The following is a 13,643-nucleotide window of genomic DNA, read 5'->3' as shown; positions in this document are numbered from 1 at the left end:
AGTTTATTTTGTGGTGAACCACTTCAGACTAGGTGACAGGTAGATGTGAATTCAAACCCACAGACCAGACACCAAGGTCGGTCTGAGAGTAAATGACCAACTCATCCGTCTGGGCTTTCCACACAGCGGCACAGAGAAAGTTGCCACACACGCAGACTTCATTTATGTGCTTATTTATCAAGTCATTCAAGAGAGCATATCTCCCATCATGCAGTGCAAACCTGGCACTCGTAGAAACTGAAATAAACACTTCAATGATCAGGGACTGTTATTAAAAATGACCAATGTATATGACAGGCAAATCCCCTCATTTCAAGGCTAGAGTTCAGTGGTAACAAAATATCCAATGGCCATTTAAAAGCAGTTTACTTGTTAGTGCTGTACCTGGCGCAAATTTCGGTCAAAGGTTGCCGTGTTTCATGGGGAGGGATGGTGCATTTTAGTTCATCTGAACTATTCCCATTTACCGGCATATGAATCATCTCCCTCTAATCCATTCCCCTCATGTACCTGTCCAAATGACTTTGTGTTGATATTACTATGTTACCTATGATACCCTGCCCCTCCATGAGACCACTGCACTGCCTACTGCGCTCCATGGAATAAAGTCCTGGCGAGCCCAACCTTTCCCTGTAGCTCCGACCCTTGTTTCCTGGCAACGTGTTCTAAAATATATTCTGCACTCTTTACAAATTAGTGGCATATTTCTTAAACATGGTGACGAAAAATATGCACATTACTCCAAGTGCGTCCTCACCAACGACTTGTCCAACTGAATATAACTTTCCAACTTCTAAATTTTATTCACTGACTGATGAAGACAGTGCTTCAAAGAACCTTCTCCACCACCCTACCTCCATGATTGGTTCCTTTTCTTTGAATTATGTAACATAGAAACTTAGAAATATAGAAAATAGGTGCAGGGGGAGGACATTAGGCCCTTCGAGCCAGCACCGCCATTCATGGTGATCATGGCTGATCATCCACAATCAGTAACCTGTGCCTGCGTTCTCCCCATATCCCATGATTCCACCAGCCCCTAGAGCTCTGTCTAACTCTCTTTTAAATTCATCCAGTGAATTGGCCTCCATTGCCTTCTGTGGCAGAAAATTCCATAGATTCACAAGTCGCTGGGTGAAAAAGTTTCTTCTCACCTCAGTTTTAAATGGCCTACCCTTTATTCTTAGACTGTGGTCCCTGGTTCTAATCTCCCCCAACATTGGAAACATTCTTCCTGCATCTAGTTTGTCCAGTAATTTTATAATTTTATACGTCTCTATAAGATCCCCTCTCATCCTTCTAAACTCTAGTAAATACAAGCCCAGTCGGTCCAATCTTTCCTCATATGACAGTCCCGCCACTCCAGGGATTAATCTCGTGAACCTACGCTGCACTGCCTCAAAAGCATGGACGTCCTTCCTCAAATTATGAGACCAAACCTGCACACAATACTCAAGATGTGGTCTCACCATGGCCCAATACAACTGCAGGAGGTCCTCTTTGCTCCTTTACTCAAATTCTCTCGTTATGAATGGCAACATGCCATTAGCTTTCTTCAATGCCAGCTGTACCTGCACGCTTACTTTTAATGACTGGTGTACAAGGACACCCAGGTCTTGTTGCACTTCCCCGTTACCTCATCTGACACCAATTGACATAATAATCTGTCTCTTTGTTTTTGCCGCCTAAGTGGATAACCTCATATTTATCTACATTATATTGCATCTGCCATTGATCTGCCCACTTACTCAACCTGTCGTAGTCACCCTGCAACCTCTTAACATCCTCTTTGCAGTTCACACTGTCACCCAGCATTGTGTCATCTGCAGACTTTGCTGGAGTTACTTCTAATTTATGGACCCCTCTGCTCTACAACACTCCCTAGCTAACTGCCATTCACGGTGAAGATCATGCCCTGATTTGACTTCCAAAATTAAAACCTCACACTTATCTGGAAGAAACACCATTTGCTATTTCTCAGCCCATAGAAACATAGAAAATAGGTGCAGGAGTAGGCCATTCGGCCCTTCGAGCCTGCACCGCCATTCAATATGATCATGGCTGATCATTCAGCTCAGTAGCCTGTACCTGCCTTCTCTCCATACCCCCTGATCCCTTTAGCAAAAAGGGCCACATCTAACTCCCTCTTAAATATAGCCAATGAACTGGCCTCAACTACCTTCTGTGGCAGAGAATTCCACAGACTCACCACTCTGTGTGAAGAAATGTTTTCTCATCTCGGTCCTAAAAGACTTCCCCCTTATCCTTAAGCTGTGACCCCTGGTTCTGGACTCCCCCAACATCGGGAACAATCTTCCCGCATCTAGCCTCTCCAACCCCTTAAGAATTTTATATGTTTCTATAAGATCCCCCCTCAGTCTTCTAAATTCCAGCGAGTACAAGCCCAGTCTATCTAGTCTTTCCTCATATGTAAGTCCCGCCATCCCAGGGATCAATCTGGTGAACCTTCTCTGTACTCCCTCTAAGGCAAGAACGTCTTTCCTCAGGTTAGGAGACCAAAACTGCACACAATACTCCAGGTGCGGTCTCACCAAGGCCCTGTACAACTGCAGCAGAACCTCCCTGCTCCTAAACTCAAATCCTCTTGCTATGAATGCCAACATACCATTTGCTTTCTTCACTGCCTGCTGCACCTGCATGCTTGCTTTTAATGACTGGTGCACCATGACACCCAGGTCACGTTGCATCTCCCCTTCTCCCAATCGGTCACCATTCAGGTAATACTCTGCTTTCCTGTTCTTGCCGCCAAAGTGGATAACCTCACATTTATCCACATTATATTGCATCTGCCATGCATTTGCCCACTCGCCTAATCTATCAAAGTCACTCTGCAGCCTCCTAGCATCCTCCTCGCAGCTAACACTGCCACCCAGCTTCGTGTCATCCGCAAACTTAGAGATGTTGCATTCAATTCCCTTGTCCAAATCATTAATATACACTGTAAATAACTGGGGTCCCAGCACTGAGCCTTGCGGTACCCCACTAGTCACTGCCTGCCATTCCGAAAAGGACCCGTTTATTCCTACTCTTTGCTTCCTGTCCGCCAACCAATTTTCTATCCACCTCAACACTGAACCCTCAATACCGTGTGCTTTAAGTTTGTACCCCAATCTCCTATGTGGGACCTTGTCGAAGGCCTTCTGAAAGTCCAGATATAACCCATCGACTGGTTCTCCCTTATCCACTCTACTAGTTACATCCTCGAAAAATTCTATAAGATTCGTCAGACATGATTTGCCTTTGGTAAATCCATGCTGACTTTGTCCGATGATTTCACCACTTTCCAAATGTAATGCTATCACATCTTTAATAACTGACTCTAGCATTTTCCCCACTACCGATGTTAGGCTAACTGGTCTATAATTCCCCGTTTTCTCTCTCCCTCCCTTTTTAAAAAGTGGGTTTACATTAGCTACCCTCCAGTCCTCAGGAACTACTCCAGAATCTAAAGAGTTTTGAAAAATTATCACTAATGCATCCACTATTTCTGAGGCTACTTCCTTAAGCACTCTGGGATGCAGCCTATCTGGCCCTGGGGATTTATCTGCCTTTAATCCATTTAATTTACCTAACACCACTTCCCGACTAACCTGGATTTCCCTCAGCTCCTCCATCTCATTAGACCCCCGGTCCCCCGCTATTTCCGGCAGACGGTTTATGTCTTCCTTAGTGAAGACAGAACCAAAGTATTTGTTCAATTGGTCTGCCATCTCCTTGTTCCCTATGATCAATTCACCTGTTTCCGACTGCAAGGGACCTACATTTGCCTTAACTAATCTTTTTCTCTTGACATATCTATAAAAGCTTTTGCAGTCTGTTTTTATGTTCCTTGCCAGTTTTCCCTCATAATCTATTTTCCCTTTCCTAATTAAGCCCTTTGTCCTCCTCTGCTGGACTCTGAATTTCTCCCAGTCCTCTGGTATGCTACTTTTTCTGGCTAATCTGTATGCTTCATCTTTTGTTTTAATACTATCCTTGATTTCCCTTGTTAGCCACGGATGCACTACCTTTCCTGGTTTGTTCTTTTGCCAAACTGGGATGAACACTTGTTGTAGTTCATCCATGCGACCTTTAAATGCCTTCCATTGCATGTCCACCGTCAACCCTTTCAGCATCAATCGCCAGTCTATCTTGGACAATTCACGCCTCATACCCTCAAAGTTACCTTTCTTTAAGTTCAGAACATTTGTTTCTGTATCGACTTTGTCACTCTCCATCCTAATGAAGAACTCTACCATATTATGATCACTCTTGCCCAAGGGGCCTCGCACAACAAGACTGCTAACTAACCCTCATTACTCAATACCCAGTCTAGAATGGCCTGTTCTCTCGTTGGTTCCTCGACATGTTGGTTTAGAAAACCATCTCTCAAACATTCCAAGAAATCCTCTTCCTCAGCACCCCTGGCAGTTTGGTTCACCCAATCTATGTGTAGATTGAAGTCACCCATTATAACTGCTGCACCTTTAGTGCATGCATTTCTAATTTCCTGCTTGATGCCATCCCCAACCTCCCTACTGCTGTTAGGTGGCCTGTACACAACTCCCACTAGCGTTTTCTGCCCTTTAGTGTTTCGTAGCTCTACCCATATCGATTCCACTTCCTCCAAGCTAATGTCCTTCCTTTCCACTGCTTTAATCTCCTCTCTAACCAGTAACGCTATGCCACCTCCTTTTCCTTTCTGTCTATCCCGCCTGAATATAGAATATCCCTGGATGTTGAGCTCCCAGCCTTGGTCACCCTGGAGCCATGTCTCCGTAATCCCAACTATATCATAATCATTAATAACTATCTCCACATTTAATTCATCCACCTTATTACGTATACTCCTTGCATTGAGACACAAAGCCTTCAGGCTTGTTTTTACAACTCTCTTACCCCTTGTACGATTATGTTGAAAAGTGGCCCTTTTTGATTTTTGCCCTGGATTTGTCTGCCTGCCACTTTTACTTTTCACCTTGCTACCTGTTGCTTCTACCCTCATTTTACACCCCTCTGTCTCTCTGCTCCAGCTCCCATCCCCCTGCCACATTAGTTTAAATCCTCCCCGACAGCACTAGCAAACACTCCCCCTAGGACATTGGTTCCATTCCAGCTCAGGTGCAGACCGTCCTGTTTGTACTGGTCCCACCTCTCCCAGAACTGGTTCCAATGTCCTAAAAATGTGAATCCCTCCCCCTTGCACCATTTTTCAAGCCACGTGTTCATATGAAATATCCTCCTATTCCTACTCTGACTAGCACGTGGCACTGGTAGTAATCCAGAGATTATTACCTTTGAGGTCCTACTTTTTAGTTTATCTCCTAGCTCTCTAAATTCACCTTGTAGGACCTCATCCTGTTTTTTACCTAAATCGTTGGTGCTAACGTGCACCACGACAACTGGCTGCTCACCCTCCCCCTTCAGAATGTCCTGCAGCCGCTCAGAGATATCCCTGACCCTTGCACCAGGGAGGCAACATACCATCCTGGAGTCTCGTTTGCGGCCGCAGAAACGCCTATCTATTCCCCTTACAATTGAATCCCCTATCACTATAGCCCTTCCACTCTTTTTCCTCCCCTCTTTTGCCGCAGAGCCACCCATGGTGCCATGAACTTGGCTGCTGCTGCCTTCCCCTGATGAGCCATCTCCCCCAACAGTATCCAAAATGGCATATCTGTTTAGGAGGGAGATGACCGCAGGGGACTCCTGCATTACCTGCCTACTGCTACGCTGGCTAGTGGCCACCCGTTTCCTTTCTGTCCGCTTATCTTTTACCTGTGGTGTGGCCAACTCGCTATACGTGCTATCCACGACTTTCTCAGCATCGTGGATGCTCCAGAATGAGTCCAACCGCAGCTCCAACCGTTCAATGCGGTTTGCCAGGAGTTGCAGCTGGACACTTCCTGCACACGTAGTCATCAGGGACACCGACAATATCCCTGATCTCCCACATGTTGCAGGGTGAGCAATCCACGGGGCCGATCTCATCTGACATGTCTTACCCCCAAATTAAATCAAATCCCTCTTAATCCTTTAAACTGTACCTTTACTAAAAAGCACTGAACCCTTAACTCACTGAACCCTTAACTTCCTGAACCCTTAACTCACTGAACCCTTAACTTCCTGAACCCTGAACTCACTGAACCCTTAACTTCCTGAACCCTGAACTCACCGAACCCTTAACTCACTGAACCCTTAACTTCCTGAACCCTTAACTCACTGAACCCTTAACTTCCTGAACCCTTAACTCACTGAACCCTTAACTTCCTGAACTCACCGAACCCTTAACTCACTGAACCCTTAACTTCCTGAACCCTTAACTCACTGAACCCTTAACTTCCTGAACCCTTAACTCACTGAACCCTTAACTCACTGAACCCTTAACTTCCTGAACCCTTAACTCACTGAACCCTTAACTTCCTGAACCCTGAACTCACTGAACCCTTAACTTCCTGAACCCTGAACTCACCGAACCCTTAACTCACTGAACCCTTAACTTCCTGAACCCTTAACTCACTGAACCCTTAACTTCCTGAACCCTTAACTCACTGAACCCTTAACTTCCTGAACTCACCGAACCCTTAACTCACTGAACCCTTAACTTCCTGAACCCTTAACTCACTGAACCCTTAACTTCCTGAACCCTTAACTCACTGAACCCTTAACTCACTGAACCCTTAACTTCCTGAACCCTGAACTCACCGAACCCTTAACTCACTGAACCCTTAACTTCCTGAACCCTTAACTCACTGAACCCTTAACTTCCTGAACCCTGAACTCACCGAACCCTTAACTCACTGAACCCTTAACTTCCTGAACCCTTAACTCACTGAACCCTTAACTTCCTGAACCCTTAACTCACTGAACCCTGAACTCACCGAACCCTTAACTCACTGAACCCTTAACTTCCTGAACCCTTAACTCACTGAACCCTTAACTTCCTGAACCCTTAACTCACTGAACCCTTAACTTCCTGAACCCTGAACTCACCGAACCCTTAACTCACTGAACCCTTAACTTCCTGAACCCTTAACTCACTGAACCCTTAACTTCCTGAACCCTTAACTCACTGAACCCTTAACTTCCTGAACCCTTAACTCACTGAACCCTTAACTTCCTGAACCCTGAACTCACCGAACCCTTAACTCACTGAACCCTTAACTTCCTGAACCCTTAACTCACTGAACCCTTAACTTCCTGAACCCTGAACTCACCGAACCCTTAACTCACTGAACCCTTAACTTCCTGAACCCTTAACTTCCTGAACCCTTAACTCACTGAACCCTTAACTTCCTGAACCCTGAACTCACCGAACCCTTAACTCACTGAACCCTTAACTTCCTGAACCCTTAACTTCCTGAACCCTTAACTCACTGAACCCTTAACTTCCTGAACCCTGAACTCACCGAACCCTTAACTAAAAGTACGAATAAAAAGCAGAATTACAACGCCCAATCAGCTGCTTCCTCTAGTCCGCTTCCACCAATCAGCGGCTTCCTCTAGTCCGCTTCCACCAATCAGCTGCTTCCTCTAGTCCGCTTCCACCAATCAGCTGCTTCCTCTAGTCCGCTTCCACCAATCAGCGGCTTCCTCCAGAACACTTCTTTTAAAGTGTGTGGGAACGTTTTATCCCCCGTTCCAACCGCCTCAACCGCCTCCAACCGCCTCCAACCGCCTCCAACTGCCTCTGGGTGAACAAAGTCCCGCGCTGGGTTTTTAACCTACCGCCCCGGACGCTGCTCCCACTTTCCAATTTGAAAAAGTTCCTGCTTTAATTCTTGCTAAACATTTTTACAGTCTGTGATACCATCTACTTTAGTGTCAACTGCAAACTTAAAAATTAGTATTTGTACAATCTTATGCAACTCATTGATATGAATGACAAACAACATTGAGCCCAGCATAGATCTAATCTGTCTTCGAACTATTCATTCCAGATAACATCCTGGTGAATCTGTTCCACACTGTCTCTGGCAATAGGACATTATTTCTATAATATGGTGACCAGAACTACACAAAAGGGCCTCGCAGATATTTGAAGGACAACTGAGGAGGCCGTTGCACATGGAGGGGCAGTTAAATCTTGATTTTTCTTTATTTTCATGTTCAGCTGCAATGCAGGTTTGTTCAGAATCAGACGCAGATTGGAAGTGAAACCATCAGTGAGTTCAGGATGTCAGTCCCGGTGAGCTGGAACCGAGACAAAAAGGTGAAATAACTATAGAGCAGAGGGATCTAGCACGACAGGTACACAGTGCATTGAAAGTAGCGTCACAGGTAAATAGTTCGGTCAAAAAGGCCTTTGGTACATCGGCCTTCATCGGTGAGAGCATTGAGTTTTGAGGTTGGGAGGTCATGTTGCAGTTGTATAAGACGTTGGTGAGGCTGCACTTAGAGTATTGTGCTCAGTGTTGGGCAGCATAGTATTGGAAAAATGGTGTCAATCTGGAAAGGGTGTTGAGAAGATTCACGAGGATGTTGCCAGGACTGGAGAGCCTGATCTACAGACACAGATTCAGCAGGCTAGTACTTTATTCCTTGGTGCACATGACTATCTGGGATGATCTTTTAGAGGTGGCAGACACCTGGCAGACGCACAGAGTAGGGGAAGCAAGAACCAGGGGACAGAGTTTTCAGAAGGGGGGGGGATTTAATCGGAACCTGAGGGGTAATTTTTCACACAAAGTGTGGTGGGTGTATGGAACGAGTTGCCTGAGGAGGTTTTTCAGGCCGGTACTCATAGTCATAGAGTCATAGAGTGATACGTTGTGGAAACAGGCCCTTCGACCCAACTTGCCCACACCGTCCAACATGTCCCTGCTCCCACCTGCCTGCGTTTCATCCATATCCCTCCAAACCAGTCCGATTCATGTACCGGTCTAACAATTTCTTAAATGTTGGGATTGTCCCTCCCTCAACTACCTCCTCTGGCAGCTTGTTCCATACATCATCCTTTTTATGAAAAAGTTACCCGAACGATCTTTTCCTATTCACCTTGAAAGTATGTCCTCTGGAGCTCGATTCTCCTACTCAGGGCAAGAGACTCTGTGCATCTACCCGTTCAATTCCACTCATGATCAAATATACATAAATAAGATCACCCTCTTCCTCTTGTGCTCCAAGGAATAGAGTCCCAGCCGACTCAACCTCTCCCTACAGGTCAGACCCTGGCACATCCTCGTAAAATGTACCGGTAAAGTTGCCAGTTTGGCAACATTTTTCCAAAACAAGATACCAGAACTGAACATAACACTCCAAATGCGGCCTCACGAAGGACTTATATTACTGCAACATGACCTCCCAACTCCACACTCAATACTCTGGCTGATAAAGGATAATGTGCCAAAAGCCTTTTTGACCACCAGATCTACCCGTGTCTCCGCCTTCAAGGAAATCTGCACCTGCACTCCTAGATCGCTCTCTCTACAACACCACCCAGAACCCTACCATTCACTATGTCGGTCCTGCCCATGTTAGATTTCCAAAAAGCAATACCTCACGCTTCACTTATATACGGGCCCCAATGAATTTGCCCCTCCCACTGGGACCTTAAAAGAGCTGACTGGTGTTAAACACCTGTCGACGTTTAATTCCTCTGCATCTTTGAGCAACGTGGCCACCTGTCGATGTTTAATTCCTCTGACTTCAAGGCTAGAGTTTAGTGGGAACTAAATATCCAAACGGATGTCAAGCGGGTTAAAAGCAGTTTATTTGTTACTGCTGCACCCGCAGCAAATGTCAGGCACAGGTTGTCGTGTTTCACGGGGAGGGAGAGCGCATTTCACTTCATCAGACGGTTATCAAATGTCAGTCTAGTTTAATTGTTCATTGTAAATGTAATTTTATCAAGCGGAGGGTGGAGAGAGAGGGGGGGGAGGGAGAGGGAGGGAGAGGGAGAGAGAGAGAGAGAGAGAGAGAGAGAGAGAGAGAGAGAGAGAGAGAGAGAGAGAGAGAGAGAGAGAGAGAGAGAGAGAGAGAGAGAGAGAGAGAGAGAGAGAGGGGGAGAGGGAGGGAGAGAGAGAGAGAGAGAGAGAGAGAGAGAGAGAGAGAGAGAGAGAGAGAGAGAGAGAGAGAGAGAGAGAGAGAGAGAGAGAGAGAGAGAGAGAGAGAGAGTCTAGTTTAATTGTTCATTGTAAATGTCATTTTATCAAGCGGTGGGTGGAGAGAGAGGGGAAGAGAGGGAGAGAGAGAGAGGGGGGGAGGAGGGAGAGAGAGAGAGAGGGGGGGAGAGGGAGGGAGGGAGAGGGTGAGAGAGGAGAGAGTGGGGGAGAAAGAGAGAGAGAGGGAGAGAGGGTCCGTGTGTGTGTGTCTGTGTGTGCGAGAGTCAGAGAGAGAGACAGTGTGTGTGTTTTTGAGAGAGAGAGAGAGAGAGAGAGAGAGAGAGAGAGAGAGAGAGAGAGGAGAGGTGGAGAGGGGGAGGGAGAGGGTGGGGGAGAGGGAGAGGAGAGAGAGTGGGGAGAGAGGGTCTGTGTGGTGTCTGTGTGTGTGAGAGAGTCAGAGAGAGAGAGAGACAGTGTGTGTGTTTTGAGAGATAGAGAGAGAGGGAGAGAGAGAGAGAGAGAGAGAGAGAGAGAGAGAGAGAGAGAGAGAGAGAGAGAGAGAGAGAGAGGTGGAGAGAGAGAGGTGGAGAGGGGGAGGGAGAGGGTGGGAGAGGGAGAGGAGAGAGAGTGGGGGAGAGAGGGTCTGCGTGTGTGTCTGAGAGAGTCAGAGAGAGAGAGAGAGACAGTGTGTGTGTTTTTGAGAGATAGAGAGAGAGGGAGGAAAGAGAGAGAGACAGAGACAGACAGACAGAGAGAGAGAGAGAGATAGAGAGAGAGTAACGCAGAGACGGGCAGTGTCAGCATCCATCCATCGATCATAGAGCACTTACCTCTTTATTTGCTTGTGGGATAAAGAATGAACAAGTGTGCTGTGTTATCACAAATATTTATTGATGTAGGATTCATAACTTTATCTAATACGATCTGCATTTTGGAATAGGCAGCAACTTAAATAAATATATTGAGTCAGAGATTTGTCAGTATTACTCAGCCCTTGTCTGCAGAACTTCACAGGCTTTCCCTTTGATTGATTGACACCTGCCAGTCTGTGCTCGGGCTGATCGACAGGATGGACAATGGTCCAGGAGTCCCTTCAAATTGATACCTTGCAGAATGATTTTGCAAACTGACTCTGAGTGCATCGATCCTATTGGGTTTTGCAGCACAGATGCATTGAGCTGTCCTTTGTATTATTGGTTCAGGGAGATGTCTGTTTGGTCCCTCAGGTCGGAGGGGGCAGATAAAAGAGATGGTGATCACAAGCTTGGTGCTGGATCCTCATGGGGAACTGCTGGAGTGTGTCTGTCTGTGTCCACCAGACTGGGGGTTAAACTGAGAAAGGTCGGAGGAGAGAGACCCACACACAGAGCCATACACACACCCACACACACACCCACATACACACACACACACACACACACACACACACACACACACACACACACACACACACACACACACACACACACACACACACACACACACACACCCACACACACACACACACACACACACACACACACACACACACACACACACACACCACACACACACAAACACACACACACACACACACACACACACACACACACCCAATAACACACACACCCAATAATAATACTATAGAGTGAGAGAGGGGAGCACACACGTACAGTGAGAGAGGTCAGCACAGACATACAGTGAGAGAGGTCAGCACAGACATACAGTGAGAGAGGTCAGCACACACATACAGTGAGAGAGGTCAGCACAGATATACAGTGAGAGAGGACACAGCACACTCAGAACGAGAGAGGGAGGGCAACACACACAGAGTGAGAGAGGGCAACACACACAGAGTGAGAGAGGACACACAGCACACTCAGACTTAGAGAGGGGCAGCACACACCAGAAGCATTTTTGTCTTTTCTTTCAAACTTTGATTATCTCCCAAAAGGGGAGTGCACCGTTGTTCCCAGAGACACTGCAATACCAGGTCGATGCGTGGAGTGGACGGAGCAAGCCCCTATCCATCTCCCTGTTCCAAAATCAATTTAATATATGGTCCCTAGATAAGGGACGTATCAGATATTAAACTGATAAGAACAGATTTTTTTTATATTTTTTTTTTATATCAAAAAATACTTTATTCAAGTTATAAATATCATTTACAAACCATCATTTTTAACAAACCCATCCGACATTTCCGGAGGTTACATATTCAATACAGGCATTTACTTGGACATTTACATACATTTACATACATATCCCTTATTTGGAGGGGCGTCTCTCTCCACCACACCCTGCCCCCCATGTCCAGCAGCGGAAGGACCCTAGACTGTGGTCCTCCCCCACAGGGCCTTGGCGTTGGCTGCACCAAGCTTCAGAGCGTCCCTCAGCACGTACTCCTGCAGTCTGCAGCGGGCCAGTCGGCAACATTCCTTGACGGACATCTCTCTCCGCTGGGAGGACAACAAGGATCGGGCAGACCAAAGAGCGTCTTTCACCGAGTTGATGACCTTCCAGCAGCACTCGATGTCAGTCTCGGAATGCGTCCCTGGGAACAGTCCGTAGAGCACAGAGTCCTCTGTGACGGAGCTGCTCGGAATGAATCGTGACAGGGACCCCTGCAGACCTCTCCAGACTCGCCTGGCAAATCCACACTCTTTGAAGAGGTGGGCCACCGTTTCCTCTCCGTAGCAGCCGTCCCGAGGGCAGCGTGCGCTGGTAGTGAGGTTCCGGCGGTGCAGGAAGGATCTGACTGGGAGGGCTCCCCTCACCGCCAGCCAAGCCAGGTCTTGGTGCTTGTTGGTGAGTACTGGCGATGAGGCATTTTGCCAGACAAGCTGGGCTGTCCGTTCCGGGAACCACGCCACAGGATCCATGGAGTCATTCCCCTGCAGTGCCTGCAGGACGTTCCGTGCTGACCACTGCCCGATGGACTTGTGGTCAAAGGTGTTGGTCCGGAAGAACCTTTCCACAAACGACAGATGGTTCGGCAATGTCCAGCTGACTGGCACATTGCGTGGCATCTGCGCCAGGCCCATCCTTCGCAGCACCGGGGACAGGTAGAACCTCAGCAGGTAGTGGCATTTGGTGCCCACGTGCCTTGGCTCTATGCTCCGCCTGATGCAGCCACACACGAAGGTGGCCATCAGAATGAGGGCGGCGTTGGGCACGTCTTTACCCCCGTTGTCTGCCGACTTGTGCATTGTGGCTCGTCGCACCCGGTCCATCGCCGACCCCCAGATGAAACGGAAGACGGCCCGGGTGATCCCCTTGGCGTGGGAGGGAGGGACGGGCCACACTTGCGCCAAATACAGCAGCCCCGAGAGCACCTCACACCTGATGACCAGGTTTTTCCCCGTGATGGAGAGGGAGCGCTGCTTCCACAGCTCCAGCTTCTTCCCCACCTTGGCTATCCACTCCAGCCAATTTTTGTTACATGCCCCAGCCTTCCCGAACCAGATCCCCAGCACCTTCAGGAAGTCAGGCTTGATGGTGAAGGGGATGGAAGATCGGTCGGGCCAGTTGCCAAAGAGCATGGCCTCGCTCTTCCTGCGGTTTACCCTGGCCCCCGTGGCCAACTCAAACTGGTCGCAGATGCTGATCAGTCTGCGGACC

General features: G+C 47.6%; 1 non-coding gene across 1 annotated transcript; it reads right to left on the bottom strand.

The window, feature by feature from the left end:
- Positions 1 to 11,975: 11,975 nt before the first annotated feature.
- Positions 11,976 to 12,164, bottom strand: LOC144612255 (U2 spliceosomal RNA). The gene has a single exon (XR_013549649.1). It is a non-coding gene; the product is annotated as a U2 spliceosomal RNA (small nuclear RNA).
- Between the last annotated feature and the right edge of the window lie 1,479 nt (positions 12,165 to 13,643).

The sequence above is a fragment of the Rhinoraja longicauda genome, chromosome 43, assembly GCF_053455715.1.
Source record: "Rhinoraja longicauda isolate Sanriku21f chromosome 43, sRhiLon1.1, whole genome shotgun sequence".
In the NCBI taxonomy this organism is placed as follows: domain Eukaryota; kingdom Metazoa; phylum Chordata; class Chondrichthyes; order Rajiformes; family Arhynchobatidae; genus Rhinoraja; species Rhinoraja longicauda.
The sequence above is the reverse complement of the archived record's forward strand: the minus strand, read 5'-3'. Positions and strand labels throughout refer to the sequence as shown.